This window comes from Pipistrellus hanaki (assembly GCF_964339955.1).
Source record: "Pipistrellus hanaki genome assembly, chromosome: 9".
Lineage (NCBI taxonomy): Eukaryota > Metazoa > Chordata > Mammalia > Chiroptera > Vespertilionidae > Pipistrellus > Pipistrellus hanaki.
The window spans coordinates 15,391,662-15,405,885 of record NC_140511.1 but is presented as its reverse complement, the minus strand read 5'-3'; the positions used below and the strand labels follow the sequence as shown (position 1 = coordinate 15,405,885).

The 14,224-nt window shown below is 36.1% G+C and overlaps 1 pseudogene across 1 annotated transcript; it reads right to left on the bottom strand.

Annotated features, from left to right (window-relative positions):
* Nucleotides 1-334: 334 nt before the first annotated feature.
* LOC311627606 (GTP-binding nuclear protein Ran-like) lies at nucleotides 335-2,009 on the bottom strand (annotated as a pseudogene). Its single transcript has 2 exons — nucleotides 1,955-2,009; nucleotides 335-1,079 (listed from the first exon to the last, which is right to left on the bottom strand). The product of its transcript is annotated as a GTP-binding nuclear protein Ran-like (transcript).
* Nucleotides 2,010-14,224: the final 12,215 nt, after the last annotated feature.

Below are 14,224 nucleotides of genomic sequence, written 5' to 3'. Positions count from 1 at the left end.
GTGGTCCTGTTCCTTCCTTCCTTCCTTCCTTCCTTCCTTCCTTCCTTCCTTCCTTCCTTCCTTCCTTCCTTCCTTTCTTTCTTTCTTTCTTTCTTTCTTTTGTCCCCTGAAATACAACTTGATTCTGAAGGAGAAAGGAATGAGAATGACATAAAACAAGCAAGGTTTTACCACTGAATGTTGTGATGTGTCTAGCAGTTTTATATTTGGAATTCAATAAGGAAACAACTACGTTCCCAAATAAATATGCCATATTCATTCCAAAGTCCATTCATCTCTTTCAGCATCCCAGAGATCAAACAAAAGTTCTGCTATGCACTGACATCACTATGAACTATGAGCTAGACTTCTGACGCTGGGCTGCAGCTTCCCTTTCTCCCAGGCCGTCACCCTCACCCAGGAGAGCTGTGGTCTGGGCAGCCAATGGGTCTCGCCCATACGGTGCTGCCAGAGCCGGGTCCAGGACAACCTCTGGTGGGGCAAGAGCAGGCATGGCGGCAAAGTCCCAGGTAGGGTTTCCCATTAGTTTTCTAGCAAGCCAGAGAAGTGGTAGTTCCTTTTGGCAGAAATGCCATAATACCGAAGATTCTTCTTTCGGTGAAAGATCATTGATTTAGCCTTAACTTTCCTGTCCTTAATATCCACTCTGTGGCCACACAACATGATGGGGCTGTTTTCCCACAATCATGCTGGATTTCTATGCCAGTTAGCTCATTCTTGTAAGTAACTCTGGAAGTGGCATTAAACGTTATAATAATGGCACACTGGGCTTGGAAGTAATAGCTGTTTTTCAATCTCCTGAACTTCTCTTAGCCCGCTGTACCCTACACATTGAAGTTAATAGGCCCTCCATTGGAACACGAGGGGAGGGGCCTCAACACCCAGAGTGGCTACTTACTTACTTACTTCAGTCAGATGGCATTTCATAAATGTCGCTTTCCCAGCCCCACCGTCACCAACCGATACAAGTTTGAATTGAACTTGGGGTTCTCCTTGGTCAGCCCTGGTGATATTACTGCCAGAAGCATCTCCAGGCCAGTCTGACTGTGAGCCAGTCCTTAGTTTTTTTCTACCCCTCCCTGCAGGAAAGGTTTTTACACCTGGAATTCAATTGCCCAGTACTTCCCTCAGCTCTCCATTGCCTTTCTGTGGAACATTAGAGGTGTTTGGCAATATCCAGGCAAGCATGTCATTCTTTATTTTTTTATTTTTTTTTAATTATCTTTTTTAAAAATATATATATTTTATTGATTTTGTACAGAGAGGAAGGGAGAGAGATAGAAAGCTAGAAACATCAATGAGAGAGTCATCGATCAGCTGCCTCTTGCACACCCCCTACTGGGGATATGCCCGCAACCAAGATACATGCCCCCGACCGGAATCGAACCCGGGTCCCTTCAGTCCCCAAGCCGACAATATATCCATTGAGCCAAACCGGTCTCAGCAAGTATGACATTCTTATGGCTACCATTTCCTCTGTAAATTTCAAACCCTAATACATAAGATTAACTAATGCTTCCCCTTCTCCAGCATACCCTCCGAATCCACTCTCAGTGAAAGGTTTAACCACTGGACAACCACCTTATGGCAGATTTGTCTGCTCCACCTACCAGCTTTGGGATACTGATTATCAGACAGGTGGTGAATGATACAACTTCAAAACCTAACTTCAAAAATTATTCATCTTCTCACCTGCTTTCTTAAACCATTCCCAGTACCAATGTTCACAGTTTAAGGATCAACATTATGGTGTTGGCCTGCCAAAACCTTGATCAACATGGCAGGGAGCATTAAGCATTTCCCAAGTTACCCCATATCAGGTTGAAATTGTGGAGATTTTATATGCTGCCTTGATCAGATATGGGCTGCCCTGGAAAATAATGATTTAGAGCAGATTGTTCTCTACATTTGAGCAGACCATAAAGGAGATAATAATTGAATATTTTCTACATACCACACCCCGTATAGCTAGGCAGAAAGTCCTCTCCAGGAGAACTCCCTCTATACATTTCTACGTTTACTGTACTGGTATTTTCAAAAAAACAGCTTTGGGCTTTGTTAATTGCCTCTATTGTTTATTTCACTGACTTCTGCTCTCATTTTGTTTATTCTCTGTTGGTTTACTTACATTTAATTTCCTGTTATTTTTCTAGCTTTATGAGATATACACATTTATCACTAATATTAAAGTTTTTATGTTGGTCTATTAGAAACTTTTAAACCTAGATATTTCCTACTAGGAACAGATTAACAGCATCAGACAGGTTTATAACTTAATATCTTCCTTGACTAAAGGGTTATTTAGAAGTTTATTGCTTAATTTTATGTATTTGAGCCTTTCCAAGTAACCTTTCCTGTATTGCCTTTGCCTTTTTGTATAACTTAACTGTAGGACAAGAACATACTCTGAAGAGTTTCAACCCTATGAAATGTGTTAGGATTTTCTTTGTCCTTATTTAGAATATATTTTATGTATCCTTAAAAATAATGTTATTCAGTTACTTGATACAACATTCTATTTATTTTACCATGTCAACATTTATGAGAGCTGTTTTTCTTTTTTTTAAACATTGATTCATTTTTTTCTTGTTCTAAGACAGCTTCTAATATTATTGTACATTTTTAAAGTTTTATTTTAGTTCTTTTAGTCTTATGTGTTTTAAATCTAATTATTTGATGCATACAACTTGTTATAACTTTCTGGTGGAGTGAAAATTTTATTTTGATAAAATGTAAATATTTTAATAGTCTTGACAGTGAGTCAAAGATGTATATTAATATTAATATAGACATATCAGAATTACATAATAAAATTTTATTGCTTATCATCTATCAAAATAGTTGAGTTTTTTCAAATTGGAAAAAGCAACACAAAAGAGAAACAAAATTCAAATTCTGGTTTTAAAAATAAAACCTGTAAGAGTGTTTGCTTCCAATGTAATATCTTAGCAGTTTAGACATATTTGCTAATCTTGTGTTTTATTACCAAAATACCAAACTTCAGAGAAAATGTTTCGTCTTGTGGTTCCAGCAACATACCAGAGCAATTTTTAAAACATTTAATGACCTCTGAAGAAAGATATTGGCTCTTATTGTCCAGTGAGAAAAGGTTAAAAGGAAAGGCCAAAAGCAGAAATATAATAATTTCAGGAACATTGCTGAAATAGTTTATAAGTTGGCTGAATATAAAAAGGGGCCTTCTAAAACCCCTGTGTAAACCTTAGGATGCACGATAGAATCCACCCACAGCATGGCGCTTACGTGCTTTCAGTATGTGTGTTAGGTATACTATTTTTAATGATTTGCAACAAAGGATGAGTCAACTGATGTGACTGAAAAGTCTACCGTAGTAGAAATGTGAATGCTCTTTTATTTATGTCATGATATCCTTAGACTCAATGCCTTACACATTAATATTTTTAAAATATTTTTTTTATTGATTTTAGAGAGGAAGGGTGGGGGGAGATGGATAGAAACATCAATGAGAGAGAATCACTGATTGGCTCAGCCTGCATGCCCCCTACTGGGAATTGAGCCCATAACCCAGGCATGTGCCCTGACAGGTTCACAGGTCGATGCTCAACCATTGAGCCACAGCATCCAGGCAGTATATTATTTTTTAGAAACAGAAGAGAACAGAATATGTTTTTTTTCAATGCTTAATTTCTTAATAATAGAGTTTCTTCACCCGAGGAGATTTTTTTTTTTTCATTGATTGATAGAGAGAGAGAGAGAGAGAGAGAGAGAGAGAGAGAGAGAGAGAGATGTGTGAGAGGCTCATCAATTGGTTGCCTCTCTCACACGCCCCAATTTGTTCAGGAATCAATTGGGTATGTGCTCTTGACCAGGAATCAAACATCAAACCTGCAACCAATCCTTCAGTGCACTGGCTGATGCTCTAACCACTTAGCAACACCTGCCAGGGCTTTTATATATTCTTTATTTAAACATCTAATAATAAGAACCTCACTACTTCAAAGTCAGCTTATTCTATTCAAAGTCAGTTATAATTGTTAGAAATATTTCTTTTTTTAAAATATATGTTATTGATTTTTTTACTGAGAGGAAGGGAGAGGGATAGAGACTTAGAAACATCAATGAGAGAGAAATATCGATCAGCTGCCTCTTGCACACCCCCCACCGGGGATGTGCCCACAACCAAGGTACATGTCCTTGACCGGAATAGAACCTGAGACCCTTGAGTCCACAGGCCGATGCTCTATCCACTGAGCCAAACCAGTTTCGGCAGAAATATTTCTTATAGTAAGCTAAAATTTGTCACTTTCTAAATTTAGTTAGCTCTACTGACTCATATTTATTTCTGGCATATTTACTAGCCTAAATTAGTTTTACTTTTTATTTATTTTTTTATATTAGTCATAAAGTTTACAGAACTAAAGTTTGTATTGTTTTTAATGTAACCCTCAGTCAAACCATTGAGAGGTGAATGACACTTGGTGCTGCAAGATCCAAAATGGACCCAGACCTATTTTTTTAAAGGAAAACTTTTGTAGCAAGTAGAAAATTAGGTAAATATTCACTCACAAGCATTTCAGAAATTATTGGATTATGCATCCTATATAATAAGGAGCTAATGTGCTAATTAGATGGAACAGCAGAACAACCATCTGGATCAAGCCAGGGCTGTGAGGGCTGAACCCCTTACACAAATTTCGTGCATCAGGTCTCTAGTTATTTAATAATGAAGCCTGGTTACCTGTTTGATTTTGGACTCCCTTTATGGTCAACTCTGGGTTTTCGCATAATTCTTTGCTGCTTTTCCAGAGTATTTGGGTAGTACAGTATTCGTTCTGTTTCTGCCTTACCTAAAAATCTATGAAACACTCAGATCAAATTGAAAAGATGAATAAAGATAATTTGAAGACTATAATTGTTTATTGAGAATGAATTTGCCATTGAGCAAACATTTCTAAATTAAAAAATCAGAGAGAAGACAGCTTTTAATTTTTTCAAGGCTTTCACTATCCTTTAATATGAGATTAAATCTGGAACAGGGGTGCCTCTGACTTAGACATAAGACCTTGGTTTAAATGTAAGTTCTGCCATTGCCTTACTGTGTAACTTTTGGCAAACAACTTGACTCTTGAAAGTCAAACTTCTCATCTATAAAACAGCACTAATAAAAATGCATAAGCTAAATAATCAGTAAGGCACTATTTAGGCCTTAGATGTTATTATTTCCCCCCACTAGTCTGAACTTCTAGAGGGTAGCAGCTACAATAGCTAATATTACTTTTCTTTATATATTAGAGGCCAGCAATTCTGAAACATAGAAGTAAGTGCTCACTAAAGCTTGTTGTAAAAACAAGATGCATCAATACCATGTATTCCCTCTTATTTTGTAGATAAGAAAAGTTCCAGTAAGTAAAAAAATGAAGAAAACTCTTCAGGGCCAAATATGAGCACAAAGCTTGAAAAATTTTATGTCTTAACAAGATTACAAATCACTTTACATGAAAGTAATGTTAAAGTTTTATTTAAGAACATATAACTTTCTCAATAAAAAGATAAATAAAAAAAATAAATGATTTAAACAGATTCCCCAGCCAAAGTAAACCTTCCTTGAGTTCCCACAATACGTGATATATTAAGAAAAGAAAAAAAATGAGTGCTCATCAGTATTTATTTGCTGAACAAATGAATATATGTTCTCACATTCCCCAAACCAAGAAAACATCCAAATATCTCCATTAATTTTAATAAAGTTACCTTTTAAAACTTACTTATAATCTCTGGAATTCAAAATAGTAAAAACAATTAGAATGTGTATCTTGTGAGAGCTAACAAATACATTCTGAAGGTCATCAGATTCTTGAAACATTGTCATTAAATAATGGTCTTTTATGTGGCAACCATTTGAGCCTGAACATTTTACAAAAACAATCTAGTGATTTTATAATCATTAAAATAATAAAAATACTGCTAATAAAAATGGATTTTAAACCTGAATCTTTCTGAAATGAAGTGCTATCCTTTAAAACTCTACTTTAAAGCTACTTGGGCTCTCAAAAATTAATCCATGAACATAAAGGAAGCACTATCATGTTAGTTGTTTTCAGCCTCATAAAATGACTGCCTCTATAGATACCAACACCTGAAGTCCTTGCCTATTCTGACTCTCAATAAGACACAAGGAATAAAGAGATATTGTTCACAAAAACTCTTGTTAGCTACAATCTCCTGCAGATATCTGAAATTAGAGGTAAATGGGTGACATGTGCTTATTTGGAAGTAGAAAGTACTTTAAGAAAGGACTTTTTTTGAGTAGGAACTTCAAGGGAGATTAAAATGTAGGAATCCAGAGTAGAGACAAAGCAGTAAGCAGTGGAAAGAGCATAAATAAAGATTTGGGTCCAGCTGATGTGGGTCAATGGTTGAGTGTCGACCTGAACCAGGAGGTTGGGCACATCCCAGGTTGCAGGTTCGATCTGGAAATAGCCCAAGTGCCCATTAGTACATGAGTGGACAGAAAAGCTGTGGTACATTTACAGAATGGAATACTATGCAGCTGTAAAAAAAATGGTCTCATACCCTTTGCAATAGCATGGATGGAACTGGAAACTATTCTGCTAACTGAAATAAATCAGTCAGAAAAAGACAAGTATCACAGGATCTTACTTATATATAGAACCTAATGAACAAAATCAACTGATGAACAAAATAAATTGATGTTCAACATACTTCCATAGACATGGAAGCATGTAACAGACTGACGCATCTCAGAAAGAAGAGGGAAAGTGAAGGAGGGGAGGCAGGAAGAGATTAACCAAAGAACTTACATGCATATATGCATAGCCCACGAACATAGATATTAGAGTGGTGAAGGCCAGTGTGTAGCGGTAACTGAGTGGAGGGGATCAAAGGAGGGAAAATGGGGGACAAATGTAAAACTCTCAACAATAAGAATAAATTTAAAATAAAATGGAAGAGGTAGAAGGAATCCAGAGGACAAACACTGCTTGTTTAAGAGGTTTTAGGAAAGTCCTCAATACAAACTTGAACAGGCCATTGGATGGAAAAGCCATTGGAAATTGCTTGGGTGGGCATGCAAGTGGGGAATCACCAGGGAGGGGTGAATGGTGTTATCCAGTTGATGGAGACTCAGATATGGCACCTGCCTGCTGGCTCTGTTGGGAGAGGGCTCAGAAAAGGAACAGTTGGCTCTGCCAACACTTCTGTCTGCAGGAAGTTGTCCCTCCAGCTGTCTCTGAATGATTTGGCTGCTCCCCATATGATCCTGATGCCTTTCAAGCTTCTGCCCCAGAACTACAGCTCAGAGGGAGTGAATCCAAACATGTCTGTGCACAGGCCCTTTAAGAGAAACACAAGGGACTCTAAAACCACTGTCTCACTCAGCCACAATCCCCACTGTTTCTTGTTTTGTTTTTAAATTATTGATTTTGATCCATTGTACCACTCATCTCTGCATTCACTGGTTGATAAGTACTTGCATGTGACCTGACCAGGGATTGAACCCTCAGCCTTGGACATAATGGGACAATGTTCTAACTAACTAAACTATTAGGCCAGGGCCTTACTGGTTTCTACATCCAGAATTTATGGGACTTGTCTCTCCAACCCTGGAATCTTGGACTGGTGGGTCTAGTCTTGGACCCTTGGCTCCTCAAAGAGGATCTTCACAGCTGAGATAGTCCTCCCTATTTTTAACCACCACACGTAGGTATGAAACCAGCATGCTCTGCAATTCTTCCCCTCCTACCAGCTTCAATGTGGCTTCTTTTTTAAATCCTTACTTATAGGACTTCTATTCATCTATTGTATATGTCAGGCATTTCTGAGTGATGGCTGCTCTGCCATTTAGTTGCAATTTTGATGTGGTTGTTAGAGGTTCCAGGTACTGCATTTCCCTATGCCACCATCTTCAAAAATGTTTTTACCATGCATTTATTAAATACCAATATTTCTGATACTTTACTCTCAAACATAAATTCATATTACCTGATGGCTCATACCATCATAAAAATGTCTTGAAATATGGGAGTTTGGCTTAATAAGCATTTATTCTAAGTATAACAACTGACAGTGAGATGCTGTCATGTAGTAGAAAGGTCACTCAGAGTCAGAGGAGACAGAACTAGCTCCTCCTAACTGTGGATTCATGTAACAACCTCTCACATATACAAAATGCTTTGATTATTCAAACTAAGTTTGAGTAATCACTGAAGGCATCAGTTCATATTAATAAAGATAAACATATTTCATTTAGAATTTTTAAAAATGCTTAGATATCCATTTGTCAATCATCAAATTTCCAGGTATTATGAAATATCTGGAATAAAGTAATTAATATGCAGTAGTTGCTGCATATTAGTATTAATTGATATAGCTATATGCTCAATGGCCAAGCTCTCCAATATCCTTGAAAATTTTGAAACATTGGCAGAATGAAAAATGTGGACAGATGAATCATTTTCCTTTTTAGAACTGGTAATGTATTCCTATAATTAAAGATACTAAATCAACAGATTCATGAATAATTTATCATAAATAAATATCACAGAAAATTTCTACTTAGCTAGGTATGCATCCATTTGACAAACTTCTCTTGGAATAAACATAAAACTCTTATAAACTTTAACAAGAAAAAAAAGTCTGTGTACATTATGGTAAGGGAAGCTCTCTGATTAAAATCCCAACTTTGAGAATTAACAAATTCCTTGATAAACTGTTTCTTTACATTTTGTGCATATGATATCAGAGTAACTAGTTGAAAAAAAATGAGGAGAAAAAAAACCCCACAGTACTTGGTTATTTGGTGGTCATTAGGGTTAATGTTTTGACAGAATTTTTTAGTTCACATTTTTAGAATTATATTCACACAAAAATCTGAAAAAATAAAATTAAGAATGAAAGGTTGATAACTATTAGAAGTAGACTAAAAGGAAAAATAAAATATCTCAATTTTATTCCTGTTTCCAAGTGTTTTGAGATGCTATTAATTAGAGCCTGGATACTTATAGATATTCATTTTGGCCTAATCAATTTATGTTTCAATAATCCAATTTTTTAAAGTGAATTGTCTTTACTATCTGTTAATGGTTGTGAAATCGTGATGGATATTCTAATTCCTATTAGTTTACCTTTCCCTACAGTGAAGAAGATGGAGGAAATTGTCTAGAATTTTGCATAAACACATGATCATTTCATTCCTTTATCATCCAATCCTCTATTGGTCAGGCAAGTTCAGTACTCTTGATTAAATAATTCAAACTCAATTAGCATGGGCTCTTAGTTGCAAGCAATAGGGGGAAATTTTGATGATTTAATCAGTCAGCAGAAAGCTGGGAGAACCAGATTCAGAAAATAGTTAAAAAAATGGAAAGACCAAGTCAAAACCACAGCATACTGAGACTATCGCTGTTGCCACTGTTAATATTGGAGCTACAAATTGCACTTCCACGGCTGTGAGCCCTGAACCCAGGTTTTATCACTTCCTTCAAAGATTCCTGATCCTTTTTCAAGATACCTAAATCTACTTAAAATGCAGGGTAAGAATACTAGATTAGTTTCCAACCAATTTTTGGATGGGTGACTCAGAAATCATATCTGGCTTTTTTTTTTTTTTTTTTTTTTTTTTTACTGTCATTGGGCAGATAAACAAACAACAGAAGAGACAAATGAGTACTGCACTAGATACAGATAACATTCGTGAAGGTGGAATGATATAGCAGATGATGAAATTTGGCATCAGATTGCGCTAAATGTGAATTTTGGCTCCCCTAACTTAATAAAAATGCTACCAATACATTTCCTTGAGAGCATCTGCTGGTTGGTAAAAACTGTGTCTGGCTTGTTCATATGGCATTTCCAGCAGCTATGACAATTCCTGGCAGTTAGCCAAACTTCAAAATAAATCTTGAATGAATGATAAGACTAAATCCAACTACTTCATATGTTGACAGCAGCATGTAACATGCCACCTAAACACTAACACATTTTACTTGTTTTTGTGATTGTTTTAGTGGGCATTTTACCAGACTAAGCTCCATAGAATCAAGGAGAGTGACTTTTTTAATTCTGATTGTCTCTACTGTGCAGTTTGGCTAACTGCCAGGCATTGTTCTAGAGAAAGGTGTGGCTCAGTGGTTGAGCATGGACCTATTAACCAGGAGGTCACTGTTTGATTCCGTTAGGGCACATGCTGGGATTTCTAGCATGCAGGAGGCAGCCAATCAATGATTCTTTCTCATCCTTGATGTTTCTATCTCTCTCCCGCTCCTTTCCTCTAATATATATATATTTTAAAGCTCCTCAAATGCAGACAACATGTCTCAATTTTTGTTTAACCAAAGACACTGCTTACTAATATCTAATCTAAGAATATGTTCATTTTCTTTAAAAAAAAAAAAAAGTAAATAAAACATTAGTAAATGACTGCGTGGTAATGGAATTTAACTGTTTCCTAGTCTACCAAGATTCATCTCAGAACAAATGTAATCACTTTACATGTTATGAAAGATATACAAATAATATGAATGCAGACTATAGCTTCTTTTCCCTTTATCCATGTTTGCTTGTAAGATCCAAAGTTTAATAAGATGGTTGTGTATATTCTCAGATACCGAAGTTATTTTTCTTTAAGAAGAGAAAATATTTTGGTAAAAAATAATAAAATCAGTTCTTAGGACACACCAGGTCATAGAAGCAAACAAAGAGAAGGACAAAACTAAAATGCAATGATATCTACCGAAAGATTGTTGTGGAGCAAAGTTGAGAGTCAGTGGAGCTGGAAAAACTTATTAGGTGTGGCTAAAGAAACCCAAGAGAAGTAGAATGAGTATAAAAGAGGAGATAAAAATGTATGGTAACACATATTATATATATTTGGTATTTTTAGAGAAAGAAAATCTCCTAGAATTGAAGAAGCACAGATTAGATCTCAATAGTGAAAGAATTTGAAGAATGACCAATGGATAAAATTTTTATCTATGTACATTGTCATGTAATTTCAAAATCTTGTGGATAAAGAGAATATTTCAAAAGCATAAGGAGGTGGGATCAGGAGGTGGGCATATCATAGAAGTGGGAATCAAAATGGCATTGGCTTGCTCAATAGCAATCTGGATCTACAGTAAAATGAAACAATGTCTTCTATATACCGATGAGAATTATTTTTAATTTTGCTTCCTCTACCTAGATCCAATTCCATTTTAATCAGAAAATAGATTAGAGACACTTTTAAATTCTTACATAATAAAGATTTTAACATTTAATTTTCCAAATAGCCTTTCCTAGAAGGTTTTAGCAAGTATTCTGTGATAAATACATCAAGAAGAAGATATGGAAATCAGAAAAGTGGGCCCGAAATATAGAAGAATAATTTTTTAATGTTCCAGTGTAACTATCCTGCAGTAGAACTAAGGATCAACCAGTCCAGACTGGAGCAGAAAGGAAAATTTCTGAGGGAGAGATAGAACCAGAAATAAAATTTAAAAAAGAATCAGATATATTATTTGGTGTGTTTGGGTACTGAAAAAAATATGACTTGTGGTTGGAAAATTATTGCTTTTGGAAAAAGTATTGGTGGATAAATAGATAATTATGTAAATAAAAGCAATAAAGCAGTGATTAATTCTACATTTTTTTGCCTTATTGATAAAAAATATAAGTATATTGGGAAGATAAAAGGATAATAAGGAATAAATTATTTAAGACAGCTAAAGCCTCAGTTACTACAATGATAAATCATTAATCTCTGCTTCAAATTGAAAATTGAGCAGAAGTTCTGAGGACATACTGCCCAGAAATAAAGATGTAAACATCAGGAAAGATAGATTAAACATCAAATTGATTATCATTAGGGACAAAGAGTGATTGGAAGACAAGAAGGATGGGCTTGGGAAAATCTGTTTGGATATGAAGCTTTTAGAACTGCTAGAGGGCCAGTGCATGAAATTTGTGCAAGGGCTCAGCCCTTGCTGCTGCAGTGGCTTGCCTCATCCAGAAGGTTGTCCAGAAGGATGTCTGGAAGGATGTCCAGGAGGTCTTTCAGCTGTCTGGTATAATTAACATATTATGCTTTTATTATTATAGATTTGAATTTTATAAACAATATGGCAGTATTGCTTGGAAAATCCTACATAATAAAGAGGTAATATGCAAATTGCTGTCACATCCTCTCATAAGATGGCTGCCCCCACGTGGTCACAAGATGGCCACCACCAGATGGTTGGCAGGGGAGGGCAGTTGTAGGCGATCAGGCCACCAAGGAAGAGCAGTTAGGGGCAACCAGGCCAGCAAGGGAGGGCAATTCGGGAAGGGAGGGGAGGAACCAGGCCTGCAGGGGAGGGCATTTAGGGGTGACCAGTCTGTCAAGGGAGGGCAGTTGGGGGGAACTAGGCCTGCATGGGAGGACAGTTAGGGGCAACCAGGCCAGCAGGGGTGGGCAGTTGGGGGCGATCAGACTGGCAGGGGAATCGTAAGAGGGTGATGATGCTGCCAGGCAGAAGTGGTTAGGGACAATTAGGCAGGCAGGCAGGAAAGCAGTTGGGATCCAGAAATCCTGGATTGTGAGAGGAATATCTGACTGCCTTTGGGATCATGTTTAAACCTGCAGTTGGACATCCCCTGAGGAGTCCCAGATTGGAGAGAGTGCAGGCTGGGCTGAGGGACACCCCCCCAGTGCACAAATTTTGTGTACTGGGCCTCTAGTAATAACTATAAAAGAAAAAAGAAACAAAATGATTTCAGAAAAAAAATTAAGATGCAGTATTAGAAACAGAGATAAATTTATGTATCTATATCTATATCTATTCATCTATGTCTATATTATATTATTTAAGTTATCTATATTATTTATATTATTTATATTATTTATATTATTTATATTGATATTTAAATAACACTATAGCTTGTCTAAGAAATAAATTAAGTAAAATTTTCTTAGAATTAATAAAACATTGAGAAGTAAGCAAATATTAGATGGCCACACAAAATTTAGTAGTTTTCCTATGCCCCAACAAATATTATAGTGATAAATTGTCCAATTTTCCTACATAAATCCTTACATAATAAGAATTTACTGAATTTCCCATTTATTGCTCACACCCTCATTTTATCTAAGGGAAATGTTTCTCCATGTAAAGTAATTTTGTGGGAAATAACCCCAGGAATCCAACTTCAATTGTGGAAACTGAAAAGGTCTAAATTTCTTGCCCTGACCAGTTTGGCTCAGTGGATAAAGCATAGGCCTGCAGACTGAAGGATCCCAGGTTTGATTCTGGTCAAGGGCATGTACCTTGCTTATGGGCACATCCCCAGTAGGGAGTGTGCAGGAAGCAGATGAATTAATGTTTCTCTATCATCAATGTTTCTAACTTTCTACTCTCCTCCTTTTCCCTTCCTTTGTGTAAAAAATCAATAAAATATATTTTAAAATAAATATTAAAAAGAAAATAAACTTCTCCCTCCCAACTCCTTGTAATTCAGAGGGGTTGAGTATTCCATCTCAGCTCAGCCTATTGACTCTCTAGAATTTTGAATCATGCTCATGACTCAGGTTCAGAAAGAATGATTGGATTTAGATTTACTATAAGAGCAGAGTACATGCTTGATTTTCCTTGGCTGGGTCAGTGTCATTGTATTTATGTTTTCTTAGCACTCCATAAGTACTTTGGATATTGCCAATTAACAATCTTCCAGGCTCCTATTGTGATATGTGAGTCTCCAATATCCTTAGAAAAAGTCTTTATTGCCTATTTTGTCCAGAAAATTTTATTGTTTGCAACCTAAAATCCTAACTAATATGAGCATCTAGGGATAAATATAACAAGAAATGGCTATAATGCATATAATAAAATGGCAAAGCTTTACTGAAAAAGGCAAAGAAGACTCAATAATAATAAATTACAAGGAAAGTGGAATGTCCAAACATATATTTATAAATTCAATATGATACCAATGAAAATTTCTAAATGAGGGCTTATGCAACTTGAGCTGATTTTCAAGTTCATCTGGAAAATAAAATGCTCAAGAACCCACATGGCAATGAAAATGAAGGTCAACAATAAAGCTATAAAGTTGTGGTATTGTTACAAGTTAATTGAACTAAATAAGGGGTCTATAAATTTACCTCTGTTTCTAATACCGCATCTTAATTTTTTTCTGAAATCATTTTGTTTCTTTTTTCTTTTATAGTTATTACTAGAGGCCCACTGCACAAAATTTGGGCACTGGGGGATAT